Source organism: Cuculus canorus, chromosome 1, assembly GCF_017976375.1.
Source record: "Cuculus canorus isolate bCucCan1 chromosome 1, bCucCan1.pri, whole genome shotgun sequence".
Taxonomy (NCBI): domain Eukaryota; kingdom Metazoa; phylum Chordata; class Aves; order Cuculiformes; family Cuculidae; genus Cuculus; species Cuculus canorus.
This window is the reverse complement of record NC_071401.1, coordinates 103,788,769-103,810,305: the sequence shown is the minus strand read 5'-3', so window position 1 is coordinate 103,810,305 and position 21,537 is coordinate 103,788,769. Positions and strand designations below refer to the sequence as shown.

General features: G+C 39.5%; 1 long non-coding RNA gene across 1 annotated transcript; it reads right to left on the bottom strand.

Moving 5' to 3' along the window:
- Window positions 1-1,107: 1,107 nt before the first annotated feature.
- Window positions 1,108-19,748, bottom strand: LOC128854258 (uncharacterized). The gene is made up of 4 exons (XR_008453254.1): window positions 19,619-19,748; window positions 17,466-17,547; window positions 16,346-16,455; window positions 1,108-3,185 (listed from the first exon to the last, which is right to left on the bottom strand). It is a non-coding gene; the product is annotated as an uncharacterized LOC128854258 (long non-coding RNA).
- Between the last annotated feature and the right edge of the window lie 1,789 nt (window positions 19,749-21,537).

Sequence of the window (21,537 nt, the reverse complement as noted above, 5' to 3'; positions counted from 1 at the left end):
GAACATTTCAGCTCGGTTATTTCAAAATGTATTTTTGCCTAGGAAAAAAGGAAGTTATTATGGATTCGATCTAGGGAGACTTTTCAACCTTCTCCTCAATGAAAAAATTCTTTTTATGTTACTGGTGGGATTTATCATCTCAAGAAGTAACAGCTGGGGCTCCAGAGAAAGAAGCAATGCTGTTTCATGGATTATTTGAATATTTTGAAATTTGATCCAGCTCCAAGTCAGAAGGAAACCAAGACTATTTAAGTTTTCATGAAAGACAAGGGAAATCTAATGCCAGGAGAGTCTGTTGAAGCCCTGGAATCCTCCTGAAGCTGACTCTCAAGAAATGGACCAGCTTTCCACCACATCTTTGTTAAACTGGAATATTCATCTCAAGCATTAACAAAATAACAAGATAAAAGAACTGCAAGGTGGAGAAGTTGTCTATGGGAATTTATTGACCGCAGTGCAAACACAGCTATTCACTGAAATCACAAGATAATAAATCTTTTCCTCAAGGGAAATTAGAGCTTTTCACACATTTTTCACTGGGGTGCTGAAAGAGGCAGGAGAAACAGAGGACTATCACATTTATAAATAGCTGAATCGAAAAAAACAACACTCAACAACATGTAGTTTAGAGACATATTATCTTTCTTCCACTTTAGTGACCTCATTTCCAGCCATGGGTGCTCAGTCTGAATGCACAGACACAGCGTGTGGCATGAAGCCGTGGTTGTTATCCTGGTCCTCACCAGCCTTTCTGTCTCAGAAAAAAACTCAGTCAAGTTTATTTTCATAGTATAAAGCAGCCATACTGTTTTACTAAGATGCGAATCTTTTACAACAGATTTCTGTCAAGACTCCTTTCCACAGGGTGGTGAGGTGCCCTCCCTCCCTCTCCTACAATCCCCGTTCCGCAGCACCCAGCAAGGTGAGCTGGGCTGGACCGTGAAGAAGGCTGGTCACAGCCCAGCCACCCCTGGCCTGGGGAAAGGGCAGTAGAAGGGCTGGCAGCAGCCCCTAAAGAAGCTTCTACCCAGCCGCTCCCTCAAAGCTGCCGAGGCCACCACTGAAGCTGTGCCCGCCACTGCAGGGCTGCCTCCACAAGCACCGTGGCACCAGGCTGGACGAAGGCATCCTCACCGTGTTTCTCCTTCCAGCTGCCAGATTGGCTCTAAAAAAGGTTTTAAATCCCTGAGTGATGACCAACAGGAGAGAGCAGGGTTGTTTCCCTTCACCAAGGCTGTGCCACTGATGGAGCCAGGTGGCTTTCACAGTGAGGGCACTTCACAGTAGCTTTCACTAACATGGTGCACTAACATGGTAGCTTTTCACTAACATGGTGCCTCCTTGCAGCAGGATGGGGTGGCAACCTTATCTCAGCTGGGCAGCAATGAGCCAGTGGGAGCAGAGGTGGTTTGGGCACCCCTGGATTGTCGTGCTAGCAGAAGCAGAGTGTCTGTAGTACCTAGATCAGCTCTGTAGTGCCAGAAGGGGACCAGGTCTACTCTGCCCTGTAAAGAAGGAAACCTGGGCAGGTTTACTCTGCCCAGGAAGAGCCTTCCAATGCCCCTGGAAATGCCATGGCCCATGGCAGCTCCGGTGGAGAAACCGCAAAACCAACCGAGGACAAAGAAATCCATCATTAGCTTCAGATTGAGAATAAATAGTACTAATAATATGTAAAGAGCATCAGCTGGATGTGGAAACGAACTGTCACTTCACTATGAAGGATGCTTTTGCATATACAAGAGCATAATTCACAGCAATATCCTTAAAAAGATAGCAAGAATTTAAATGCATGTGTATGCTTGGGTATTTAATGCACCATGGAGGCATCATATTTCTTTCATATTCTAAACACAAATCATAGCATCTTCTTTAATGAGCAGAGATCCAGGGCAGTGATGAATTTTTATGGCAAATAGCACTACTGTGCCATTTTTCTTCATTAAATCCCTGATTCAGCAAAGCATTTAAGCATATGCTTAACTTTAAGCATTTGAGTAATCCCCAAACTTTCTGGGACTGTGCACATGCTTAATATTCACTAGATCCAGAAGGAATTTGCTTGAATTTGGTTATACATAGCAAATATCATAACAGGATATCCTGCCTAAAAAAAAATGGTTAAAAATGTTAGGTGCTTCATTAGCTCTGCATTAGTAATTTTAATTTTCACTGCCTCTTTGATTTGTGAAGAATGAATGTGTAAGCACAGACGAATTCAAAACCTGAAAAAATGATGAAGATAAAAAAAAATAAAGGCACATTGTGAGTTCAGGACATCTATAATAAACCTGAGCTTCATCAGCATTTCTAAGTTTTTTTAACCAAGAAATATTGATTCATGTTTATTATATTTTATGGCACTTTACAACAATTTATAACACTTACATTAAGGAATAGATGGGCCGGGATAAAAGCCAATATGGGTATGAAAAAGATGAAGTGCTGTCAGGAATAGCAACTTTCAAGTATCAGGTACAGCCCTTGTTTTAACACTTTATCTCACCTATTTAATGTATGATGGAAGGGTTTCATGGTTAATTTTAAAATACAAATTCTAGAAAAAGACATACTGTACAATGGCTACCTGAAGAACATCTTAGCAATAGTATTGTTTCAATACAAAGCCAAATGTAAAATGTCCTCAGGGCACTGGTAATAAAGAATTAAGCCATAATAGTTATTGTGCAGAACCACTGCTGAAAATGTTCAAGAAACAATGATCTTAGGTTTCAAAAACAAAATAATCACTTAACATTTTTTTTCCAACAGAGCTGATCATCTTAGAAATAAAGAGAAATTAGTCAGAAAACCAGTTTCCTGCTCAAAATTCCTTGTTGCTATGTTACCATAGATATTTATACAAGAGTTTCCCAGTGTGAGCCAAAATCTGCTCATGTAAATATTCATAAGCCAGGTAAAACAAAGAAATAACTAGGAATATATGGGTTCTTCACCAGTTGTTTCCTTCAGTCTGTACAATTATCTAGTCCAGCTGCTCTAGGACCAGCAGTCAGACCCATTCATTCCTGAGCTAAATGATGAGGATTTTTCTTCTGCCGTCTCAACTGGCGGACGTCGTCCAGGTTCTCAGCAGTTCTGGAAATGCTGGAGGATCATGTGAAATTGAAATACAGATTGGAGTTGCTTCGTAAGTCTGCCCACAGTGCAACGAATTGAAGAAACTGAAAGGTATAAGCAGAACTTTTAAAATGCATCTAGTACATTGCTGTCTAATTTTGTGTGCTTCTGCTGTCCCCCATCCTTTAACAGAGAATTAACTCTCTTTGAGAGAGGCACTGTGATAATCCCAAGGTAATTAGACAGCAGAGGAATGCACTTGCTGCTATAGTTGGAATAGTAGTTACTGCAGATGTTAGCAAAAGCTTGTGAGTGGTGAGAGCCCCTCATCTGTAGTGTGTGATGTCTGTTCCTCTTTACCCAAGACTGCTAAATTGTTTTGACATTCCTTGACTGGCTGTCTCTAGTGACACTGGGTTTTTCCCTTGAGCTCTGCCCCTTTATTTGTCCCTTTTGTGTGGCCACTTTGTGCCCATTCTTCATCCTTGTACACTGTTATGGAGGCCCATAGGGCAAAAGATACAAATGTCAGGCATCCTCCAATTTGGAAAATGCTGAACAAACTGGAGGTTTGTAGGTTTCTTACCCAATGAAGATAGCCTATCGTTCAAGTATGGAAATGTGCAACAAAATGATAAAGAAATTGTGTACGTTTGGCTCACATGATTCATTAGCTTGGTGGCATATATTCTGGGACCATGCTATATTTTCAGTGTCATCAAACATGCAATGACACTGTGCTTTGAGTTAATGCACTAGATTGGTACAGTGATAGGAAATCAGCTGAACACAAGAAATGTAAAATAGAAGACAGAGGATCCAGTAAAAGAGAAGACACAAGATACATTAATAGCCATCTGACCCTGGGAGCCATGTGGATTGTCTTTTGATGGAAACTGAACAGTGTCCTTTGCGTTGGTGCCGTGCCTGGCTCTCTATTTCTTCACCTTTCTGTTGTCCTTTAGTCATCACTGCAGTAAGTTTAGCTAAAGAGAGTATTTCTTCTTAGTTGTGATGATGGCTGGGACCTACCATTTAGCAGAGTGTGCGAGCAAATATCTATCACACCGTCTATACCAATACAAAGTCTACCTTAAGCAGAGACAACTCACATTTTATGCTATCAATCAGCAACATATAAATACCAGCATATAAATTCTAGCTTATGTACTTGAATACATTGCCAAAAGATGGTTTTAAAATTATTATTACGATGAGAGTTTGGGTCCTGGTCCTACAGCCTGATCATGGTACCCAGGAGACTTGAATCTATTCACGGTTGTATTCTTTTTCTCAGTCACAGCAGTTCAGTGGTCCACCTACACGTAACAGAATGTAAGACTGAGGCCCAAATTTATGCACCATCTGCCCTTGCTCATGCATGCCAACTTTTATAAAAATCAATCACTTTATCACTCTGAAGAACTCCCACATGAAAAATGCCCCCATGTAAGTTTGGAACTTGCACTGCAACTTTTTATTTTTTTACTTATCTGTTTTTACTGGGGTTTTTTTGTTTTTTTTTTTTTTAATTTGTACTAATATTCAGTATGAAATTATTTTGGGTGAAAGATGGCAATTCAGGCTGAGGCATGATAAAATAGCCAGAAACACACCACCTGCTGTGCTCCATTGCTTTAATATTGTACTGTTTAATAAGAAAATGACCCCAAGTGCTTGGATGACAACTCCAAAATGGACCATAAATATTCTGTGCATAAGGAAAAGCTGAAAGCTAAAGTACACTGCATAATATCACTATGGTGCAAAAGGGAATGGCAATTCATTCAATTTGCCTAAGTATCTAGTAGTGACAGCCACTAACACTTGTTTAGGAGAAATACCAAGTGGATGTCTGTTTGTTAATAAGTGAATGAAAAGAAATATGGATCGCTGTGCAAACGGACATTAGAGGAGCACAGATTTTGGTTTGATGTATAAGATGCATAAAGAACCCAATTCTGGGCACTGCTAAGTGATTCTTGCAGAATGCTGAGCCCCTGCTAATTTCAGTAGGAGCTGAGCAAACTCAGCACCTGGCAAGGATGGGTCTATCCGTATTTAAATATGGAATGAACATGCATCCAAGTGGATTCACTTATGAAAAACTGATGCAGCCTAGAAATTACATGTTTGGTTAAATTGGGGTAATCACAAAGAGGGAGATGCTCAAATCAGCAGTGATAATTGGTATAAAAATGTCTGTTTCCTTCTTCTGATCTTGAGTCCTCCCTGAGGATTCTCTCCTAGCCTGCATTAATTAAGAGAAAGCATGTGACATTTCTTGCAGCCTTTGACACCAAGACGACCTTTCCCTAGGTTGCTCATGAACTCCTGCTGACATCAAACATACTTTTTACTGTACAGGACCTTTTATCCACCAGACATTCATAAACATTATTGAATAATACTCCTGACCAATTTTTAAAATGCAGAAAAAGAGAGTTATTCTGTTATGATAGATGATTGGATAGTTCATAGGGAATAATTTGTTTGACAAACAGGAGTTTTTATTTTGGAGATCAAAGCACTTTTTAAAAAAGCATTCCTCACTTGAAATCTTGTATCCAGTTGATGCAAATATATATTGGTCATTAGACATCTGTCGTAAGCGTGAACCATTTAATCCTTGTGGACAGAAGGGCCAGGGGTCCAAGTTTTGCTTCCCGAGTGGATACGTGTAACTCTTCTGAATCTAGCTCAATGTGTAAAAGTGTGTTTATTTTATTGTTCCTTCACACTTTCAAAAATTTTCACAAAATCGTGGAAAATAATAATTTCAGGTTTTGCTAAGCTGTTAGAGAACTTGTCTCCTAGAACAGTAAGGGAAATTAAATGCAGAAAGAGCGCAGATGTAGTCAAGACAGAGAGAACATTTATCATTTTTCCCAAATATCTACAAAGCAATTACTGATGTGTTCACCTCTGTTCAATCAGTTGCATTCTAAACATTTTATTATTTCAAGAATTTGAAACAGCATGGTGTTGCACATTAGGAGATATTCTCAGAACTTTAGACTCCCACTAAAATTACAAGAGGAATTTCCAGCAGCTGAGCAAAAGCAAATATGTGTGTAACTGGATACCTATGTATTCCCTCGCTCAGAGTATCCGTGTAGCCAGCAAACACAAGGCACTGGCATCCACTGTGGGAACATGAGGCCTTAGTGCAGGCAAATTGGAATGGGCCGTGTGAGGCTGAAGTTCATGGTACTTGTGCTGGCCACTGTCTGTGAGACACCTTGACTCCGGGTTATCTCTCAAAGGTACACATGCTGTTTGGCACATGTTGCTAATATGCCAGAGATTAAAAAATGGTGTGGTGAGAGATGCATGAGAGAGGCAGGATTAAGCTACCCTTAAGTATGTTCTCTTTGTAAATATATGTCTGCTGGCTCTCCATAGAAAATGTCCTGCCTGGTAATAGATGTTGTCACAGAGAGAAGCAACACTAAATACTTGTTGATAAAAGAGGATTCAAAGCAGTTAGTTAAGACTTCACTACTTCTGCTTGACTTTACTTTTAATTCGGTACATGCTGGCCCCTGCAACAAACAGCTCTCCCTGAACAGTACTTTATTATCCTGATGAAACTCGTCCCTACCGTGATTTGCAATGGATTTACAGTGCAATTATCCTTCCCTGTCATTCTTGTTTGTGCTAGCTGAGTGTGTCAAATCAGTTTTAAGTAAAGATGTAGAGAAGCATGGCTAAGGCTGGGGTCAGTCCAAGTCCTTAAGGGTCTTTCCTGTATCTTCTGAGCTCTGTCTCGGAGCCATCCTCAATATGTTACAACTATGAACCCATATGTAAGTGCAGGAACGTCCTGCTGTCAAAGGACAGAGTTCACCACTGCAACACGAGGTAGCCCTGGGTCACAATCTGGACTCTCGCCCTCACGAGCCGTGGTACTGAGGAAGGCACATGAGTCTGTGCAGCTGTGAGGCTCCGGTTAGAGAAACAGCATGCAACCATCTAGAGAAAACATCCCTTGCAATCATTTCTATATAGGTTTTTTTTTGAGAGCTTTTTCCATGCCAGTAACTTTTCTATAATCCTTTCCCTATCACATTCTCTGATGTTCGATTTTACATTGCTAGTGCTGCAGATACTTTCTGGCGTATCAGTTAGAATGCTTGGGTGAGTCACTATAACAAAATGGCTATGTTGCAGGGAACTGGTATCCCTCTTCCAGTCTATTGCCGTTCGAGTGAATTCATCAACAGGAGAACTTTGCGTGGGTGGTATTTGCATCACTCTTTTATCTCTGTTTCCTCCTCTGTGGGCTCCACTCCTGATCTACAACATTCCAGCTGTGGGCATAATTCTTCCTTATTCTGCATCTGCTTCCTTGAATGTAGCTGCTTTATTTTAGCATCATTTGTATGTACTCACACTTGCTCTGCTTTAACAACTCCAGCATTCACAGACTCTTCTGTATAAGTACCTTTCATCCCAAGCAACTTAGTTATTGGTTTGTTTTCTTTTTTTTTTCTCTTAGTAGGACATGGCAGATCACTTGTGTTAAGAGAGAACTCCACTTCCATTGCTACATAGTACAAAGCCTATTCAACAAGACCTTTCTAGATTCAAACATAGATAGCTAGTATCTCCATCTTTGGTGGAAATCAGCTGACACAAACAAAGTCTCAAAGGAAGTTGTTAACGAGATTTGAGCTGAAAGGCTGCTCTTTGGACCTCTGCATGTTTGTCAGTGCATATTGTCACAAAAGCCGTATGGTCACAAAAAGCCATTGATGAACCTGGTACAGCTACATGATCACCTATTTTACTATTATTTTCTTTCTCAGGGATTAAAAAATAACATCGTCTTGGCCATTTTAAAATTACACGAGTACAGAAAAGTATATGCTGAACAGTTTAAAAGCGTTCTTTTTAAATCATATATAAATTAAAAGCTGCTTAATTTAAAAATGTATTTTTGGCTGAAGTACTTAATGTTGAAAAGTGGTTACTCAGCATTTAAGTAACATCAGTACTTTTCATAAGAATTTTTATGGCATAACAATTTTTTAAAATGGTTATTTACACAATAATACCTCATGGCTTGCCGTTATAGTTTATCAGATCAATAATCAATGTTCTTAAAAGTCACTTAATTCAAATTTATGTAATCTACATTATAGAAAAGATCAGGAAATGCATATTTATATCAGAAAGCTTAACAGCTCTTTTAAAACTGTTAAAGTCCTCTACTCACAGCCTTGTGCATGTCTATGAAGGACTTTTCCATTATTTAAATCCCTTAAAGCCCAAAGAGATTAATGCCACCAAACTTCACTGAGGTGGTGAGGAGTCATCTTGATGATAAGTACTTTTGACAAGTTTTTGAATGGTGAGGGGGACAGTGCATGACACATATCTACCTTTCAGAATATCTCATATTGAAAGATGTACCTTTATAGCTTTTTTTGCTTTACTTTAATTCCATTCTACCGGAGTGCTGGGTCACAACTCCTGGGTTTTCAATTTTACAGTTTCATGAGCTGCACTTTGTTCATCAACTCTATTTTAATTAATGGAAGAATGCCTACTGTCCAACTAGGCATTCTTTGAAGTTTTAAATTAAAATACCTTAGATATTTGGCTTAATAACAGTTTAGTCCCTTAAAATTACAGACTTCATGATTATGCTACAAGCTCTGTCATGCTACACTTGAATATGCCCATTAACATGAGTGGAGCAGGATCTTACTTCAAGAGACAATTTTTTTCCCTCTGAGGGCTTGATCCTGGAATCTGCAGTTATGAGCGAGCAACTCCACTTGATGTTAGTAGGTGACTAATGATAATTATGGGGACACTACAGGGTCAGGTCTTGTTTTGGTTGCTGTTTAAATGTCAATACTTGTCAACAGTTATCACAGCAGCATTAGAGACCTATACTTCGTTTTCCTTACAATGGTGGTACCGTATATTACACATGATGATGGCTGGCAAACGTTGACTTCTGCTCTGTCCTTTGAAATGTTTGTTGAGGTCTGAGAATTTAGGCACCAAACTGTTCTTTTAGATACGCAGCACTCACAGCTGTGCAAATTTGATGTTTGCTAGCATCGTGCTGTTGAATTTTCAAATGTATAAAAATGAAGAGGGAAAAACAGAAAAAAACCCCAACATTATTTTTATTTTTTTACCCCAATAGCAACTCTGTTGGCACTGTGGATAAATCTATAGCAATGATGTTCAGGCATATACTGGGAAGCAGAATCTTATATGGCCTCAGCATAGTTTTCTGTTCAATTTAAGCTGAAACCAGCCATGCAGAAAGAGGAAGAGTTGCTGTGTCTCAGCCCAGGCCCCATGTTCCCACAGTTCACGTGGCTCTAGGAATGCTTTGGCCACAGAATGAGTTTAGTCAGATGATCTGACTGCAAACTGATTAGAGAAAGAATGTGTGCAACTAACAAGAGAAGACAAAAGTGGGAAATGCTTTTGTAAAAGAGATGCCCTTTTTAGGGACAGCTGAGAGAATGGAAATAAGTTGTAACAGCAGAGAGGGTAGAAAAGAAAGCCAAGGGAATAAACACTATTTGGTGTATAGGGGAACACATGTAAGAAAGACACCATAACTTGTTCTTGATTCAGATTCAGTGGTTACTTCAGAACGGTTAGGAGATTTAATTGATAACGTGCACAAATACCATATTTTTATATGTTTGTATATTTCTTGAGTCAATTAAGGCAAGCTGATGTATGATACTGTTGGAGTTCAGAACCCTTCAAAGGTCATATTTCTGTTTGTTTCTATTGCCACATGTCCCAGAAGAATGGACTATGGTCCTAGTTTGCCCTGGGTAAATATGGTTGTGGAGCCTAAAAATATATAAACTCTATAGTTCAGTTCTTTTGCAGGTGTTACAGGTTCATACTAAGAATCACACCAATGAAGTGAGGGTGAAAGACGGTGAGGCTATAAAGAGGGAGTGAAAGAGAGTGACGCCATCAAATCAGGTTAAGGCTAGAGAGCATGTGAATCCCTTGCTCCGAGAGATGGGGCACAGCGCCCAGTGGAAATCTTTCCAGGGAAGTGACTGGACCTTTAAGAGACAAAATGGGGCGGAAAAGGAAGAAATCACAAATCTCTAGCTTCAGGAAAGCTGTCTCAAAGTACTGTTTGACACTGCTTGGATCCCACATTCTATACAGAGCAACTGTTTCCCCCATAGTCATTTATATAATTATAACCTTGCTTCTCCTTTCACCTTCAGAGTGGGAGGTTTTGTAATTCTTGCTAATTTCAGACAGGTCTCCCACTGTTTTATGAGGAACACTTTATATAACAGAAGTATTTCTGTGTGGCTAATGTTTTTAAAGCTCTGTTTGAATTTTTCATGCATGATAGGTTATTTTCTTTCCTTCAGTAGTCAAAAATAAATCAAAGATTTTTTTGCTGCTCACAGTTTAAAAATCTGGCCATTTCAGGCAGCAGAGGTGATAGGATCTGGGCCTACTGGGAGCTTTACTGGTGGCTTTGTTCAAGTTAACATTGGCTGAGTGGTCAGTGCTTGAAAAAATTAATTATTGAGGCCTCAGTTCCAGTAAATCTAGGAGACAGTCACAGTGTATGTAGTGGTATGCAGCAGTTTAAAGATATCCAGGCTAGTTCAGATACAAAGGAAGTACAAGTGATCTGCATGCTTTTCTGCTATTGCTGGTATAACACTCAGTTAAGATGCACAATGTGTCCACAGTAACTCAAATACCTCTACACACTGTGTTGTATAAACTTATCCTCAGGTTCAAGCAGGGTATGCTCAGGAAAGTCAGGTTACAAAGCACGAGTGCTGATATTAGTCCAGTTTTACTTCTCCTTTGCAACCAGGCTGTGGTGGGTTTTTTCTAGTTCTTTTCTTCTCCACCAATGCTTTATATCTTTTATTTGTCTTCCCTGCTTTGGCTGCACATTGTCAGTGTTTGAGTGAAGAAGACATGCAGGATATCCTTCTCTTGTGCTGCTAATTTGCCAGGAGCTGAAACCAGCTTTCTGGTAGGATATCAATAAAAATCTGTAATTGGAGCAAAGGTACCCCAAATGGCATGTTTTCACTTTATGAACAAAAGAAGATATAAAGACTTAGGCAGAAAACAGTCGAGTGCACTGTGAATCTCTGCAGGGGGCAAACAAAATTCCTTAGTGACAGAATTCTCACTGACAAATTCTATTTGGTTTTACCTCTAGAGTTGTCTGTGCTAATGACAAGCAACTCTGCTTGGAACTTATTTGCATAAAGTATTTTATGGTGCACACTGTGTATGAGTGGATGAGAGAAAGAAAGCAAGGCCACCCTGCGACTGTATCCCCATGACAACTTGATTTAATGAATTACTAAGAACCAAGAGAATATTGAACAAAAAGTCCCTTCCAGTGTGTTTAGTGGAGCACTGGTATGGACACTGTTACATAGCACTACTATAGTCAGCAGGGAAGAAAGGTTTTGAAGACAGACCCGTTGATGGGATTAGTCTGATTAAATGTATATCTCTATCTCTGAGTTAATCAACTTTGGCTCCATTTAGTAGTGGGAAAAACATGAGCCTTCATTTGGCCAGATGAATATGTCATTAAAGAAAATTATAAGGGGAACCTTTAGTGATTGGTTCAGATTTAAACATTTACACTAAAGATACCTAAAGTAAAGTGAGATAAATACCATCTTAGTTCCCATCGTATATTCTCCGCTATATGGGAAAATAACTACACAAAAGTTCAGAGACAAAAGAGCTGTTTTGAAGAAAAACAGGGATAAAAAAAGAGTATCATATCATGTCAGTGGAATTGCTACACTAAGTCAGATCCTCCTTTCCCTCAGACTGCTGAAAACCTAAGAGGGAAAAGTTCCATCACTGTAAAACGATGCACATGAAAGCCCAGAAAATGAGATGTCTGGTTCCTTTTGATTAATTTGGCTGTCACTGATTCACAACCAGCTGTGAATCAAGATGTATTTATTTAATGGCTTAATAATTTTAATCATTAGCTTTATTTTAGATTAGAAATCCAATTCAACATCCGTATTGAACTTGAAACTCAGAAGTAGCTGGTTGCAAGGTTTTATTCTAACACTTGACAGGTCAGATTCCCTGAGTAGCTCTGTTGAGGCAGGTGGGACTGCTGAAAATATGAGAAACAAAGCTGGGTTTCGTAAGTCATTACTTGAATAGCACTCAGTTGCTTAATGGATTGATAGGCAATGTCTAACTGCAGGATGTGAAGTCATCATCTTGCCATGTCTGGACTCCACATGGGGATGACGTCCAGGCATGTACCCTGCTGCTTCAGTCTGTATGGAACCCCGATGTCTGTTGGAAGAGGAAAGGAGAAGTCGGAGGGTGCAATGCTTTCTGACAGGTCCCCCATGTAAATGACTCAGGATGTGGACAGAAAGATGCATCACCTTGCAAGATTCATAGAGTTGTAGAAATCATGCCTATTATGTTCAGTCTCCATTAATGGTCATGTGGCAATAGTTAAGTTGTTTTCATTTGATATCTGAATATGTAAAATTGGTTAGATTTAAAGTTTACTGTTTCTCTAGCAGGCTAGCATCTGTAGCACATCCATACTCAAATAAATCACACTGTAGCAACAGTGTCTGAGAAGAAATTTGAGTATTTCATGAGTCATGAGTATTAACTTTCCTAAAGACATGCGCTGTTTGGTCTGGAGAAGGCTTGGAGTGCAGAAGGGGAAAAACCAAAGAAAAGTTTTTACTGTTTGTGGGTTGCAAGGTTAAAGGAATGTTCTTAGTATCCGGGACTCTTGGGATGCCAGTTTCCTTAAATGCTAAATTAATAAGAAAAGGGTTTGACTTTCTTTTATTTTTCAAAGAGTAATATGAGCCAGTAAATTGCAGGGCAATAATTGTTCCATAATCAGCAGTATTTTTCAGCTGTACTAAAACTATTACCATAAATCAAAACAAGTGTAATGTGAAGATTTCACAACATGGAGTTCATCCAGCACCTACAAATGGAGATCTGCGTTTCCAGATTCTCTCTTATTTCAGTACCTCCAGTATCCCATCTTACTAAAGAGCTTCTCCCCTAGGCACACACATTGAGAGAGGGGAAAATGAAACTGGTATTAGCCCCTCATATTCTGGAAATTAGGCAGCTTGTTCCTGTGCAAGTAGTCTGGAAGCTATCATGCTGAAATACTGTTTATGAACTCTGAAGGAACTTATTTCAGTTGAATAATGGTTAATTTACAGTCAGAGCTTAAAAGGGCAGAAAAAGATAGCAGTACAATTGCGTTCAGTGCATGATGGGGAAAAATAAATATCTCACAGACAGAGATATCTGAAATTCAGATCACATTGAGATGCAAAGAAAGCTGTGAAAAGCTGGGGGGATGTGTGTGATTGTATTCCAATTAGATTTCTTCTGCTCATATAAAACAGTCTTGGACTGAAAGTTAATCATCTGATTTATGGATCTTGGGAAGAGTGAAACCCTATGAGCTCCTTGAACAATGAGAGGTAAATGAGATGAAGGGGAGAAAAAACAGAATATTTCTGAGACTGTGCTTCTGGAGGAAAACAAAGACAATAAAGGCTAAATATGCTCTTCATTTAAAAATTTACCTTACTGCTACCCTCTTAACTTATGTTCTTGACATACTAACAAGTTGTCTTTCTCAGCCAAAGCAGTCAAAAGTAACTCATGATTTCAGATACCGCCGTCTTTTGGGCACTCGATATATTTCTAGAAAGTTTCTGCAAGACCTTCCAGAGTTATGTTGCCATGGTGAGTAAATCATTGATATGATTGATAGTAAGCAATCTGACATCTGATCTGGGCTTGGGTCACATGTGAAACTACATCTATTCCTTAGCTGAGTCCTTTTAAAAACATTACGTGTGCAAGTTACGTGAAAATTACTGACAGTCAATGGGGAACAGCAGGATTCACATAAAAGCCCTGTTTGGAGCATAGTCAGGTCAGGGACAGGAGAACTGCCTGGCACCACCTAGAATCCACTTATATGCTCTTACTTTTCCTTCAATTAATCCATCAGTATCTATCCCTCAGAAATGTAGTACCAAGGGTGTTTGTGAAACAACAAACAGAATAGATGTGATATATCATAGATGCCATTTCTTTCTGCTGTTCTTGGGTTTCAGCGTTTTGCCCAGACCTGCTGCTGGGACTGATGCAGAAAGGATGAATCCAAACCTGAAGCTGATGATGTTAGACAGAGAGCAGTACTCTCAAAAATTTTCAGCTATACTTCCTTTAGATGAAGACATATACCTACAACTGGTTAGTCATACCCAGTTAGGCCACTTAAGTAGAATTATCTATAGGTAGCATTTCCTGCCAAGGTAGGCAAAATACTTTTTTTTCATCAGATTATACTAACTCTTCTATTTCAGCCCAAAGCCAGGCTATCTCTAACCTAAACCTCGAGTTGCCTTCTCACAGCACAGCAGCCTTATAAGTGTCAGCCTGAACTTTAATGGGTTATTAATGGGAATGCTCTTTCTTCACTAATAAAGGTCATTATTAGGATTTGCCCCCTGGTTTATGTGTTATTTTGCACAGAGTGCCGACACAAGGTCAAAATCTGGATCCTAATTTTCAATACATTTCCTGGTCTGCACACCAAATGCCTAAAAACTTTTCCAAAAAGTTGTTGATAATCTTTCATCTTAACCTTCAGACCCAGTGCATCTTCCTCACTTTCCATCACCACAAGAAGGACGTTGAGGCTCTGGAGCGTGTCCAGAGAAGAGCAACAAAGCTGGTGAGGGGGCTGGAGAACAAGTCTAGTGAGGAGCGGCTGAGAGAGCTGGGGTTGTTTAGCCTGGAGAAGAGGAGGCTGAGGGGAGACCTTATTGCTCTCTACAACTACCTGAAAGGAGGTTGTGGAGAGGAGGGAGCTGGCCTCTTCTCCCAAGTGACAGAGGACAGGACAAGAGGGAATGGCCTGAAGCTCCGTCAGGGGAGGTTCAGGCTGGACATTAGGAAAAAATTTTTCACAGAAAGAGTCATTGGGCACTGGCAGAGGCTGCCCAGGGAGGGGGTGGAGTCACCTTCCCTGGAGGTGTTTAAAGGACCCATGGATGAGGTGCTGGGGGGCATGGTTTAGATATTGTTAGGAATGGTTGAACTTGACGACCCAGTGGGTCCCTTCCAACCTAGCAATTCTATGATTCTATGATTCCTAGTTTTCGGTGGGAAAGGGTCTACTATCTCTTTCCTGGTCAGAAGCACAGACTGACATATGTATTAACATTTTCTTCTGCTGCTCTGCTCCTGTGCAACAGGAAGCAGAGCTTAGTCCCTAATTGATTATTTCTATATTCTTAATAGGGACTATTTATAGTCAGAAGTTGTCTTTAGCAGCCATCTGTTCCTTATGCTGCTTGATATACACCCTCATCCCTGACCTGAAATAACTATCCTTTCTTCAAGGAAAGGAGATGGCTTTATTTTCATGCTGGCTAGGTCTTGAATAAACTCTTAATTCGTATCACAATCTCCCACACAAAAGTGGTTTGTTCCTCCTTTAGACTTTTACCATTTGAAATATTTACTATAGTCAATGAGGGTACATCTCGCCTCACATGAGACGAAATCTACTTCTTGAAAAAAAATTTCATGTGTTCAGGCTTGCATTTCTGAAGAATGCTGAAACTTCCACCATTTGAAATGCAAAAGGTGGCTTACCCAAGAAAGTACTGTTATGTTAGCGTGTTAGACTAATACTGTGTTTCTTGTAAATGTGACTGTGTCTCCGTTGTGGTCACAACAGGGAAGGTGTAGCAATCTTGGTGATGGAAAGCTACAGTCACTTCTGTTTTGAATTTCTAAGGTTTCTTAGACAACCATTCTTTCAGATGACTGAGGGCTTGCATCAGTAGCACATGCACTGGCATCCTGTATCATTTGATACATCCTAAGGTAGTATCCAGCCTGGAACTTAACTCCCAGTCCATAAGACCACAGGTCTGTGGCCATATCTGCCAACATTGTAAAGATGCTCCCACCACCCAAAACGAACTGAACCGTGAACTGTGAACCCTCTTCCCCTAGCTGCACCACCTCATCTCCCGCTCCTCAAATGGAGCAACAGACACAAAGAGCTAAAATATTGGTGCAATTCATGAGCTTCCTTCTTCAAAAGAAATTGTACACCCCACCACCTAGTCACAGCAATCTGCTGAACAAGCACCTAGTGTAGACCAATAAATGAAAGGAAACTGAGAGGTCAGTACAGGTCATTATTTTCACATACCTTTGAATAATGAGGGCATCACATGTCAGCCAGAGGAGAACAAAATGTCACATTCTCTAGCTAAAGGTCATCATCGGTCATAGGTCACGGAAGGGAGGCCAGGAAATAACCTATGAGGTTAGGATGTGCACAAAGAAAGGGCAACAAATGTCAATGAAAGCATGCAGCTGTTGTGAGATGAAACAACTGAGGCACCCTTTTGTGCTGACACAGGCTTAAAAAATGTCTTTGCTGAAATTTTTTTTTTTTTGCTGGCACTTTTATAGGACATTGACATTAATGTATCCAACCCTGAATTAGCCTTATCTGAAAGCAACAGTTTGGAAGTTAAGTGCAGCATTTTCCAAAGAATCATAAGCATGACATTTTTATTTCAAGTGATTGATGTTACAGTGGACTTCTAGCACCAAATTCAAGTTTCATTCTCAATCATTGCATCTGTGCACTGTGATAGCAATCAGAAACAAATGGAGGTGGCAGTCTGCACTGCAGTAAGGTCTTTTGGAAATTCTTTTTGCCTTTACCAACAGTCAGATGTGTTATTTCATGTTTAATACGTAGCACTACATATATCTGATTGTTTTAATTCATGGATTTCAGAAAGGTTGATTTCAGGGTTGCCTCTGCAGTGATGACGAGCACTTGCAGAGCAATCATATGATAAAATGATAACGGACAGTTTAGGAAAATGTGGAAATTTATCCAAACTGAGAGGCAATTTCTGGTGAGTGAGCTGTGTACTTGACTCATATGCCTTTTGCTTTCTCCCCTGAGCAGCGGCACAATACCATTTTCTCTTGTCATTGTGGGTAGAAACCTGACAGTCTTACTTGATAAAATAACATGATGACACCAGGAATGCACCTTAGATGAAGAACTGCTGCATCTTCCGTGACTATCTTACTGGTCAACACATGTAAAGACACCGTCCAAAAAATACTTTGCACTGATATCTCCATTGTGGTTGGGTTACTTTGCAGGATGAATGTTATAAAAAATGGCTTAACTCATGATGAAATGACCTTTGAGAAAGTACTGTATGTTTCCATTATCTTACAGAAAAGAGAAAGAGTGCAACCCAGAGGTAGGAGAATGGTAAACAGGAATAGAGGATTGTCACCTCTTATTTTAAACTCTTCCAGTTGGTTACTGCATGACATAAGACTGAGATGAAGACCCTCTCTGTGCTTCAGTTCTGCTTCCTGAACAAATAAGACTTCCCAGTTCACTTTATGCTTAAGAAATTGGTTTAAAATAAAACAAGAAGTTATCAGAACTCGAGGGTTCCAAGAAAGAACTAAATTTCTTTTTACTCATGATTGGCTGCATATTTCTAATCTGAATTCTCCCTCCCCCACACCCCTTTTTTTTGACAACTTTCCAAAACCTGGTTTTTTTCATTGTTTTTTTGTATGAGATCATCTTTAGTTTTGCAAAGATGCAAACACCTGCTCAGACTTGCACATCCCAATAGTCCTAGTCAACAACAGATCTAATTCAATTCACTTCCTCCAAAACCCTGAGGTCCATGCTTTTGTCTTGGTCTGTAAAAAGAAAAGATTTTTCCCTGTGAATTTCAGCAGAATTAGAGTGCATAAGATCTCAGCATCTATTCAAATCACAACGTGGCGCAGAGGCCACATAATCATTTCATCAGACTGTATTCTGACTGTGCTTATTTATGAGCTTCATTTATTTTAATTATGTTTTCTACCTATTCACTCTTTTTTATTTTGGGTGTGTAGTTGGCCACCTAAGAAACAGGCCATTCTTTCAGCTGCCAGGTTGGCTTTCTGAATTATAAGCAGCAAAAACACTTCTCAGGAAGGTTTGAATGAAGTGTCTTTGCAAAAGTGTTTGAATTTAGAATACCTTCTCCAATATTCCTTTAATCAAAAGGCACTCTGATTAATGGTAACACAAAAAAGACTGAAACATGTTTGAATGTGGCTGAACTGGAGTTTCAGAGTTTGCAAACACTCCCATAAAGCATTTACCTATTACCCTCTCTATTTACATGCAATCCTACTCTCAGTAAGCACAAAGGTCCTAGGGATTTTTTTTAATTCTGAGTATGTGCAAAACAATGTCCAAGGAATCTTCTTTCGCATCACAGTTCTTTGGTTTTCCTACTCTGTTGAAACAGGTCAGTTAAATTACAAGAAAAATGAACTGTCTTTCCTGTTCCTGAAGTTAATAGTGCACACATCACATTTACATTTTTTTATGACATAAAACCAAAATATGTTAATACTCTCCAATCCCAGACAGTTCTTAATTCCCTTTTCCCCCCTAATTCTGATTTAGAAGAATCCTTAAGTTACAGATAACTGTGATCAGTATGCTGCTGTGACCCATCGAACAACCAAAGGGCACTGGCCAATTCAGTCCTATTTCATTGTCATTACTGGTATTATGGTGACTCTGGGCTACACCCAAGGAAGGTGAGTCAGAACTCTACAATAAATATTGTAGATCAAATGCTGAAGAAGCTTTGCCCTTACAAGTACATTATATAATACTAAATATATATACACAATTGCTGAGTTAAAAAGAAGTCAGTGACTTTAACATGTCATATCTATATAGAGGTCATTGAACTTTCTTTGAAAAGTCATTTTTTCCAATGCCATCTGCTTTTCTCATGATTTTTGCCCCCCTCAAGCCATATAAAATGGATGTGTATTCAATCTTGAACTAAGCATGCTTGCAATGATTGAGAAATATCTAAGGTCAGAGCTTACAAAAAATTCATAAGGGAAGCAGCAGGCATAAAAGAGACTTTTTTTAAAAAAAGAGAGTTCATGAGCCTCTGTATGAATTGAGCATGACATATTCATGTTACTGACTTCATTTATTTAATGTGGCTCCAAATAATTGATACCCGTACAGTGATAAAAGGACAGAGACTTCAGTGCCAGAATTGCGATAATGAAGAGCCTCCCTGCTGATTTCATTCATAGAGCTGTTAGTCTGCTGGGAAAGACCTCTGATGAAAACTGGGCTGCAGCAAATGCCATAAAATAATCAAAGGCACAAAGACCTTTACCTGAGGGGAGCTTGGTCAGGGAGTGATTCAGGGCACCAGAAGGAAAAGAGGAAAAATTGCATTAGCTGACAAAACAGGCACAGCTTTTTTTAAAAATAATAAAAAAAATCTAATCCAAAGTGTGAAGACTGCATTATATACAAAAGTCTGCTGCATCTTGGGAACAGGTTTCAATTATATGGCTCCAACAGTTAGCTAACCGGAATATCAAGAGTGCTTCTTACCTTGCTGAACGTAGTTTAAACTTTATCCTCTTCTACCAGCCATTTGTTCTCTGTGCCTTAGATCGTGAGCTCTCAGAAACAGCAGCTGTCTTTTTATTATATGCTTGGCACAATGGGTCCCTGTTTGGGCTAGAGAAAATAAGCATGTAGGCTCAAGACAGACATACAAGTGCTGAAACACAGTTGATGTCAAGAGTCCTAGAGAGGAACTGAATATTAATATGAATATAAAATCCTTTCCAAGCAAAAATCTCATTTGTCAACTCTGCTCATTTGTTTCACTTCATGTAAGTGTGTCAATGGTTGATTAAAATTCATAAATGTGCAGCAGAGTTACTGGATAAACATGGAGTTATTGTTTATATATCAGAGTGCACTGAAAGCAGGAGGCTAGATGTGGAAAACTGTGTCAAGAGGAAAGGACTACTGCCAAGACAGACTTACCAAACAATCCACAACATCCCTTTGTAAATTCTATAAAATAAAATAAAATAAAATAAAATAAAATAAAATAAAATAAAATGCCTCTTACTTGCAGCCCATGTTCACCTACCTTCAGCTTCCTGCAACTGTATGTCATAATGATTTTTCTACCTGGAGCTTCTGCTATCAGAGGTCTCTTCCTCATTTGGGCAATTGCGATTATGATCAAACAGCCTTAATTCCCCTTGCTGTGCCTTCTCTTCATTACATCTATGTTACCTAGATGTCTTTATGTCTTTGGCACTTCAGATTCAAAATCTGGGTCATAGCACTTTCTGTCCTTCTTCCAGTCTTGAAGTTACTATAAAGCATTTAAGCATAACTGCATCCCATGTCTTCGGCTAATCTTCCAAAGCCGCTCCATCAGCAGCTTTATTAAAACTTGTTATGAATAACTCCTTATTCATCTTAAAACAAAATGAGGTTCAGGTGAAACCACAGGCACCCACAACTCCTTCTTCTGCAAATGGATTTTTAGGATGTGCCTGCAGAAGGCAAGGTCACACAGCTGTAGCACACGGTCACCCACGTTGAAGTGGATGAAGAATTAGAAAAGATATTCTGCTAGTGGAGATAAACTTGATTTTTTAATCAGATATATTTGGTATGCCACATTCTCTAAATTGGACATAGAATCATAGAATCAGAGTCGTTTGAGTTGGAACGGACCTAAAAGATCATCCAGTTACAACCTCCATGCCATGGGCAGGGACACCTCCCACTAGATCAGGTTGCTCAAGGTTCCATCCAACCTGTCCTTGAACACTTCAAGGGATGGGACATCCACAGTTTCCCAGTGGGGCAACCTGTGCCAGTGTCTCACCGTTCTCATGGTGAAGAATTTCCTCCTAATGACTAGTTAGGAGTTGCCGAATAGCGCTACACCTACACTTGCAACTCAATGAATATGAAAAGGAGTAGCTACTGGGATGAAAAAGATGGAGCTATCGTGACTGTAGCTCAGAAATGCCAGTGTTTTTTTTAGGAAAGAGTGCAGAAAGAGCTATTTACAGTGCTGAACACAACAAAATCTAAGTATGGGATAGAGGTGGTGCAGCAAACATGGAGACACCTTTCCACGACTGAGTGAGAACAAAAGCATCAACACAAATAGGCAACAATGAAGACTGTATACCAAATAAGTATTGCCACTAACACTGTGATGGCTACCTTTCTCTTGACAGAGCTTTCTAATATAAACAAAGCAGATTTGGGGAATAGAGGCAGAGTGTTGTGCATGTAGTGATATAGCTGCCACTATCTCTATGCTTAAAGAGAAAAGGAAGACATTTAGACTCTTCTTCCTACTCATTAAATTGTCACACTTCCTAAGACCTGGGCCTTGTGCAGATTATAGGATTTATTTTGCTAAGTAAAAGAGGGACAGGGAATGGCTAAGCACAAGTCTCCGGTTTGTTGACACTGCTGAAAGCTCA